Source organism: Cornus florida, unplaced genomic scaffold, assembly GCF_030987335.1.
Source record: "Cornus florida cultivar Cherokee Brave unplaced genomic scaffold, ASM3098733v1 CherokeeBrave_3.0.0_Hap2_Chr11, whole genome shotgun sequence".
NCBI classification, from domain to species: Eukaryota; Viridiplantae; Streptophyta; class Magnoliopsida; order Cornales; family Cornaceae; genus Cornus; species Cornus florida.
Genome location: NW_026775581.1, coordinates 118,882,681 through 118,892,004, shown reverse-complemented (window position 1 = coordinate 118,892,004; position 9,324 = coordinate 118,882,681).

Here is a 9,324-nt window from a genome sequence, read left to right as displayed (position 1 = left end):
TGTATCAAGATATGAAGCGGCAGTTTTGATGGGCAGGGATGAAGAGGGACATTGCTCTTTTTATTTCTCAGTGTAGTACTTGTCAGATGGTTAAGATTGATCATCAGAGGCCGCCAGGAGCTCTACAGTTACTACCAATTCCGGAGTGGAAATGGGAGAGCATATCTATGAATTTTGTGGAAGGGTTGCCAAATTCTTTCAAGGGGCATAATTCCATATGGGTCATTGTGGATAGGTTGACCAAGTCAGCTCATTTCTTGCCTATTTGCACTGACTATACTTCGGAGCAGTTGGCGAGGCTTTACATTTCAGAGATTGTGAAGTTACATGGCATTCCATTGTCTATTATATTGGACAGAGATTTGAGCTTTGTATCTGGATTTTGGAAGAGTTTTCAGCAGGCTTTAGGTACGGAGTTACACCTTAGTACTGCTTATCATCCTCAGACTGACGGACAAACTGAGAGGGTGAATCAGATTATGGAAGATATGCTTCGGTCGTGTGTTTTGGATTTCAAGGGCCACTGGGAGGAATATTTGCCACTTGTGGAGTTTGCTTATAACAATAGTTTCCAGAAGACTATTGGTATGGCACCATTTGAGGCATTGTACGGTCGACCGTGTCGGTCACCTGTTTGTTGGATGGAGGTTGGAGAAAATCGATTCTTAGGTCCTGAATTCATCAAGGACACCTCTGAAAAGATTGTTCTTATTCGACATCGCATGCGTACTGCCCAAAGTAGGCAGAAGAGCTATGCTGATCGTCGCACTCGTGCTTTGGAGTTTCAGGTTGGGGATCAGGTTCTTCTCAAAGTATCTCCTATGAAGGGTGTTATGTGCTTTGGGAAGAAAGGGAAATTGTCACCGCGGTTTGTCGGTCCATTCATGATTACGGATCGAGTTGGAGCTGTCGCTTATCGGTTGACACTTCCGGATAATTTGGATCGCGTCCATAATGTATTCCATATTTTCATGTTGCGGAAATTTCTGCGAGATGAGGATCAGTATCAGCATATCGATGTTGGGGAGATTGAGTTGCAGCCGGATACAACTTATGTGGAGCCACCGTGTCGTCTTGTCGACCGTCGGGATCAGATCCTTCGTAATAAGGTTATTCCTTTAGTTCGTATGCAGTGGAGTCATCACAATGAGGCTGAATCCACTTGGGAACGGGAGGATGTCATTCGCTCGCAGTTTCCTGGATTACTGGAAGAAGGTAAGAGCGAATTTCGAGGACAGAATTCATTTTGTTAGGGGGAAAGAATGTAATACCCCTAATTTTACAAGGACAGTTCTGGAATTTAATTATTGTATTTGATTGTATTTTATTTTATTATGTGTCATTTTATTGGATTATTTGCTTGCATTCTTGACTTAATTGATTTAGTTAGACTATTTGTTTTAATTGCCTTATTTGGTTAATTGTATAATTGATTTAGTTTTAATTGCCTTATTTGGTTAATTGTATAATTGGTTTATTTGTTTTAAATTGTCGTGATACTTAGGTGGTTTTAAATTAATCATTTAATCATTAAATAAATTGGAGTTTAATTTTTTTTATATGAAATCATGTGTTGGGCCGATCACATTAGGGCTCAGTAGATAATTATACGTGGATTAAGGTTTTGGGAGTAAGCCTATAAAAAAACTCTGTTATGCCTTAGCCTAGGGTTTTGGTAAGAGCATAACACAAAACAGTTAAACGTAGGGATAGGTTGTGACAACAGTGAGATACAGAGGGAGAAACATAGAGAAGGATTGCAAAGGCAGAGGATTAGAGGTTTAATCTGAAACTCAAAGGCAAGTTTCTGTTCCGCTCTATTCTCTTTAATCTGTGTTCTGTACATGCTTAGCAAGACTCCAGGAGTTAAAATCAGACTTAATTGCATCTTTTCTGCATCTGTAATTAGTGTTTAATTGCATGGAAGTAAATCTGTTAATAATTGTTTAAAAAATTCAATCTGAAACTTAACTGCCGTTGTGAAACAACTTATGTTTTAAATGCAATTTGTGTTTTAAATTCATGTCTTGATTTAATATCATTGTGTATGACTAATCTGGAAGAGGATGGGACTTTCAAACATGGATAAAACTAAGTTCAGAGATTTGAATTCACCGGAGTCAGAGAAGACGAGAAGAGAACAGGCTACGGCTCTTAGGAGTGAGAGCAGGCTCAAAAAAATGGAAGGAGCTTGCTCACACAAAGCTAGAGCCGGCTCTCTAGGGTTGAGAGCTGGCTCTCAACAACCTAGAGCCGGCTCCCAAGGGTGGGGAGCCGGCTCTCCTTGCCCAAAGAGCAGGCTCTTCAATTTCTAGAGCCTGCTCTCTCCTATTTGTGCTTCTATTTTGGATTTTAAGGATTGTTTGGTTAGGACTGATTTTTAAAGCTATCTTAAAGCTACTGGAGGGTGAATTTCACTGATAAAAACTTGTAAAATAATAGTGAAACATTAATTTATAAATTGATTTAATCAAGGAATAACATTCAGTTAGGAAAACTAGTAACCTTCACACTGTCTGGTGGGTTTTATGTTACTGGAATTTGGCAGAGTGTATATATATAATTTAATTATGTATAATTATATATTTTTCCAGCGTAATAAGTATAGTGAATTAATTATGTTTAACTATACTTGGGTTGGATTTACATTGGATACTCAAACGGTTGTAGTTGTATCGTTTTATTGACTGATTTAGACAATAAACTATGTATTGGACTGTGGAATTTCTGTATTATATAATTTACTGTTTTATTGTATTTATACAGAAGTATAAGAATAGTAAGTGCGTGAAACTATCTGTTCTTGATTTGGAATGAATTGATAGGGTTGTTTATAAACTTTATCAATCTAAGGATTTTGTGGAGGATTGGAATACTGCGACTTGTATTAGCATTTTAAAAGATTAAAATGTGATATTTGGATTCTGTAATAATTCTTATTGTCTTAGTATATGTTTTAAATGGTATTGATACATATTATGGATAATAGTTGATGATTATTTAATGTTGTTATCAACTATGTTAACCGGAGGATGGTATGTACCGGTATGGGACGGTGACATACTAGGTATGAACTAGATCAAACACTAAGTTCTATCTAACTTGGATTAAGGTATGGATTAATCATAATGGTTAAGTCCATCACCTACATACGTCATATCGATTGTGAATTGAGTGACTTACTATGGATTCAGGATGGAGTGTATACATATATCAGACCCTTATACAGGTGGATGGTATTATGTATTAGGAGGAGTACGGACTTTATATATATAATGTATGAAGCCGTGGAATGAGCTTGAGTCTCATGTCCATGGTTAGGGCGCGTATATTGCCTAGGATGGATAACTGGACATAGGTGTTGTTCCCTGGTAGGTCTAGGTACTCATGCCCACCTTAGGGTGCGTATTCGCATGTTACCTTCTATTCAGGCTGAGACAAACCTATTGGACTAGCGAGCATCCTATTAGTGTGTACTATATAGATATGGACTACTCTAGATATTATTGAGTCTTCCTAGGATGTATTTGCGTATCGGATTACTGTTTGGATTGTAGTAGATCAGGACTTGCATGTGGGCCTGACCCACTCCTTTATTTTTCAGGTGTTCGTCAGTTCCAGGGTTAGAGCTTGGACGTGCAGAGCCGATACAGCTACTTATTCCTCCCACTACGTAGGGATCTACTTTATGTTAGCTTTAGTTTTATTTCTGTTATTTCAGTTTCGGATTGAGAAGTTTAATAAGGGGTCTAATTGATGGATTCACAAGTTGTAAACTTATGGAGATTTGGATTATCAGTTTTGGATATTTATTTTAAGGATATCATTTTAGTTCCTTTCAGCTTCTATTGTTTTTATTTCTTAAATTAATTTTTTATTCCGTGTTTGATTTAAAATATTAATTGTTTGATATCCCTCGGGTTTGGGCTTGGGCCTGATCAACCCGTGTCTCGGATCCGAGGGGTATCACAATAACTGTTTATAAGAGTAACACTTGTTAGAAAGTTGGAAGATTGATAATCGGATATCATTGAGATTTTTGCTACTTCCTATCTCAACTTGGGAGTAGGACTAATTAGGACTGGATGGTTGTTAGGAATTCTCGACATTTTATTGAAATTTTGATTCCATAATGGTTCAAGAATGTTGGATTGAACAGGTTCTCTTCGTGACATTGTTCGAGTAGTGTTCATTTTGGAGTTTCATATCAGTTCTAAATCGCACTGATAGTAGTGTTATAGCATGTGGATGTCCATTATAATGGATAAAAAGTGCTATTTAGAAGGAGTTTTATGAGGATTTTGGAGCAACAGTTTTACTTCACATCTTTAGACGGGGGATTTGATCACGAATGTAAATTTAATCATGTAGGAGATACTTGGGATATATATCCTAGGTTTTCATGGATAATTGGAAGTGTTTGCTTCACTTTTCCAATTTTTGTCTGTCATATTGTTGGCACAAGGAGGGTGGTATGACAACGTTTGAGGTTTTGTATATAATATAGTGCAGACCTCTTACCTGTTGGTTTGAAATGGCAGCGAGGGTTGTAAAATAAGACCTTGGCTTCATTAAAGGATACATCAGAGAGAAATACTCTCCTTTGTAATGGATTGCGCGTGGTTTGGCGGCGGCAGTACGATTTTGTAAATCATTACACTCATACATTAGAGTTTTCTATCAAGAAACAGTTGATTGGGATGTCTTTCATATCGAAAGCAAGGTGCGTTTTCAAGGAAGGTCAGTTTTTATGTATTAAATTAACTTTTCATGGAGGGTGTTTCTCAGTTGAGGCGGTAGCCTATAGATTAGCGTTATTAAAACATTAGGATTGGATGCATATAAGTTTTGCAAATCTATGCTATACAACTTGGAGGAATGTGGATTTATACCTTGTATAAAAATTAGGTAAGGATGAGTAGTTATTAAATACAACCTACGTGTAGAATAAATTTTCTTTGAGGATTTGGAATGTAGTGGAGCCCATACACAGCGGCAGCGTCCACAACGGAACGGAAATGAAAAGAATTCAAAGTTTCGTGAATTTCGTGGACGGAATTCCTTTTGTTAAGGGGGAAAAATGTAATACCCCTAGTTTTCAAAAGGATATAATTGAAATTTACATTTTTTTTTTCTTGTGCATTTTTAGTATTTATGTGGCCTCATGGTATGGGTTAATTGAATTAATTGTTTGATTATTTGGCTAATTGTTAATTGTTTAATTGGTTACATTGCTTACTGTTTAAATTGCTTATGTGGATTAAAATTATTTGTTTAACTTGATTTATTTGTTTTAGTTGAATTATTTACATATGTGGAAATTAAATGTATTCTTTTTGTTTATAAACAGAGTTGGGCTTGGATTGAATCAACAGACTATTTGGATAGTGTAAATAGGTACAATTTTTACCCATGGAAGTATATACAGGTATATATGGGTATATATGTATATAGGGTTAGTTTAATTATTAGTATTTATTAATAATTAAATTTGTATTATTAATCATTATTTAATGTATGATATAATTCTAGGGTTTTGTTTATTTTCACGTTGGATTAGGGTAGCTGACTTAGCTAGTTTTATTTTATTTTATTTTTCCTTCGCAAAGTATAATTAAAATTAGGTTAATTAGAGTTGCCTATATATATAACCTTATGTATCTGCCAAGGTTTTAGAACCCTATTCACGGAGCAGTGGAGGCAAAGAGAATTACAGAGAGGTTTGAGAAAAAACTGAGAGGAAAAGTGAGGGTCTGACCGGGAATAAAGGGCTGAACCAAAGAGAGGCTATTGAGGCTTGCTCGTGGGTTAAATCTAGGGCAACAAAGGAGTTGACTACAATCAGAGGTCGCCGAAAAGTCTAGACAGAGGGCAGTTAAAGGTTTCAATTCGAAACCTAGAGGCAAGTTTTATTCTTACTCTCTCCCCTTGACTTGTGTTCTGTGCATGCCTATGTAGTCTCTAAGATTTAAACTGACATTAAAATTGATCTTTTAATCATGTTTGAAGTGAATGGAATTGAATTGAATTGAATCGAATTAAAAAATGTGTTACGGTTAATTTATGTTCTTGATTCAATCTTGTTTTTCTTGAATATAAACTTGTTTTAATTCATGTTGGTGATGCATAATAAATTTATATAATCTAAGGGGCATATATTGAACCTTAGGAGTCGTAATAAAATAGTTACAGAGGGTTTAAACACCACCGGAGGTGAAGAAGAGGACCGAAAATAGGATGCGGCTCTCTGTGAGAGAGAGAGCCAGCTCCATGGAATTAGGGAGCTGGCTCCCTGAGTACAGAGCTGGCTCCCAAGGTTAGGGAGCCAACTCCCTTGTGTAGGGAGTTTGCTCTCTCATTTTGAGAGCAAGCTCTCTTGCATAGTAACTTGCAGGATTTTTTTTTAAAGTATGGTTTTGGTATTTTTTTTTTTGAGTTCTTGGACTGTTTTGGATTGTTAATAAGGATTCTAAACTGTGTTTTATGATATATTAAAACTCAAATAGCATAATTAACATCTGTATGCTAGTGGATTTAACAATATGGAAGTTTAAACAATTTTTGCATGCTGTTAACGGATGTAAATGATTTAATCGTCTAGTCTTCTTTTAGCAGTTTAAATGATTGTAATATGATTTTTAAATCTGTATTGGATGCATAATAGGGTCATATACTTATTAGATTGAATTATGCTTATTCTGGACTTTAATTGATGAACCATTAAATACTGTTCAATCAATTACATGGATGTTATTCTGGACTTTAATTGATGAACCATTAAATACTGTTCTATCAATTACATGGATATTATTTTGGACTTTAATTGATGAACCATTAAATACTGTTCTATCAATTACGGGGATGTTATTCTGGATTTTGGTTGATGAACCATTAAATTCTGTTTCTATCAACTATATGGATTATGTGGATTTTATTTGATGTACTGTTTTAAGTGTTGCATTATTTATGGATCATATGCATTATATGCACCGGTATAGAACAGTGACATATTAAGGATGGATTAGATCAAAACACTAATTCCTACCTATTCATACATAGGAATGGATTAACTAAAATAATTAAATCCTACATGGATTCATGTCTTGTCAACTAAAATAGTTGAACGACATATTGGATGTTTGTTTTATATTCTGTATTAGGAAGGATTTATATATATGATTATGGTACCTTGATATGAGCTTGAGTCTCAGAGTCGATGGTTAGGGAGCGTATATGCAGTGAGATGCATAGCTGGCTATGATGGTTTGATGTGTACCCTGCTAGGTCTTGGTACTCATGCCCACTCCAGGTGCGTTTTGCATGATGCCTACTAGTCAGGTTGAGACTGGCATGTAGTCCAGTGAGAGTCCTGTAGTGTGGATATATATATTTATATTTTTACAGACTATATAGATATTGTTGAGATATCTAGGATGTATCTGCGTATCGTGTCTCTGTTTGAAATGTAGTAAAGTAGAACTTGTATGTAGGCCTGACCCATCTTCATTTTTCTGGTATTCGTCAGGAGTAGGGATTGTTCGTGTTGAGCAGGGATCGTACTTCATTCTTCCGAATTTTGTTATTTAGGAGTTTCTTTATGTTTCAGCATTCTGATGTAGTCGCTTTTTCAGTTGGGATTTTCTAGGGGTCCACATGTTTGGATTCCCGAGTTGTATTAGTAATGGAGGTTTGGATGTATCGGAATATTTTCTTACTTATAAAAATTTATTCTTAGGATTTCATTAGTGGATTATCGTTTTAGTTTCTTTTAGTAATTTTATTTATTCTCAGTTATCATGTTTGTATTATGTGTTCGTTTATTACCATTTGTTTTTGGCATCCTCGGGTATTCGGGCGTGGGTGCGGGCCTGGCCAACCTGCATCCGGAAATCCAAGGGTATCACAGGATTCATCAGGGAAGTCCAATACCCGGTTTGGCTCTCAAATGTCGTTGTTGTGTAGAAGAAGAATCGGAAATGGAAAATGTGTATTGATTTCACCAATCTGAATAAAGCCTGCCCAAAGGATAGCTTCCCATTGCCAAAGATTGGTCAAATGGTGGATGCCACTACTGGATACTAATGGTTAACACTCTTGGATGCTTACTCTGGCTACAATCAAATCCTTATGGACTCGAATGATGAAGAGAAAACTTCTTTTGTCGCTGAACGAGGAACCTACTGCTATAAAGTTATGCCGTTCGGACTAAAGAATGCTGGAGCTACTTATCAAAGGCTGATTAGCAAGATTTTCAAAAGTCAAATAGGGAAGACTGTAGAAGCATATATTGATGACATGTTGGTAAGGAGTACAAAGAAGGATGATCACCTGGGCAACTTGAAGGATGTATTCAGCGTGTTGAGGAAGTATGGAATGAAGCTTAACCTAACCAAATGTTCATTCATCGTGGGTTCAGGGCAATTCCTGGGACATGTAGTCAATAATAGAAGAATTGAAGTTAGCCCAGCCCAAGCAGGAGCTCTGATAAAAAATGCAAAACTAAGAACGGTCAAAGAAATGCAAGCACTCACAGGTCGAATAGCCGCACTGAGTTGGTTTATTTCTAAGCTGTCAAATTGCTATAAACAGTTCTTTGATATAATAAGAGGCCATAGAAAGCAGGCCTGGGGAGATGAGTAACGACAGGCACTGACTAGCTTGAAGGAATATATGTGGAACCCACCGTCTTGTCAGCCCCTAAGCCAGGTGAGAGGCTCTTTTTATACCTTGGTGTGTCCAGTATTACAATGAGTGTCGTTCTGGTGCGCTGCGAAGAAGGTAGGCAGTTTCCAGTATTTTATGTTAGCAAAACGATGGCAGAGCCAGAACGAACATATTCAAAGGCCGAACGAGTGATCCTATCATTAGTGAATACAAAAAGGAAACTCAGGCATTATTTTGAATTCCATCCTATCATAGTTTTGACCACTTTTCCTATAAGGGTGATCTTGTATAAGCCAGATCTATCAGGAAGAATGACAAAGTGGGCCATAGAGTTGAGCTCATTTGACATAACGTACGAACCCAGAACGGCTATTAAAGAGCAAGCGGCGGTTGATTTTCTTGCTGGAGTGCGATGTAAAAGATATGGAGGAATATCTCCGGCGTTCGTCATGGAGGCTCTTTATAGATGGTTCTTCAAATCAAATGGGGGTAGGGATTGGGATTAAACTACAAAAGCCAGAAGGCACCTCCCTAAGTTAAGCGCTTAGACTTGAGTTCAGAACAACCAATAATGAAGCAGAATATGAAGCATTGCTGACTGGACTGAAGTTAGCTAAAGAGCTAAAGGTCAAAAATTTAGTCGTTTTTAGCAATTCGCAG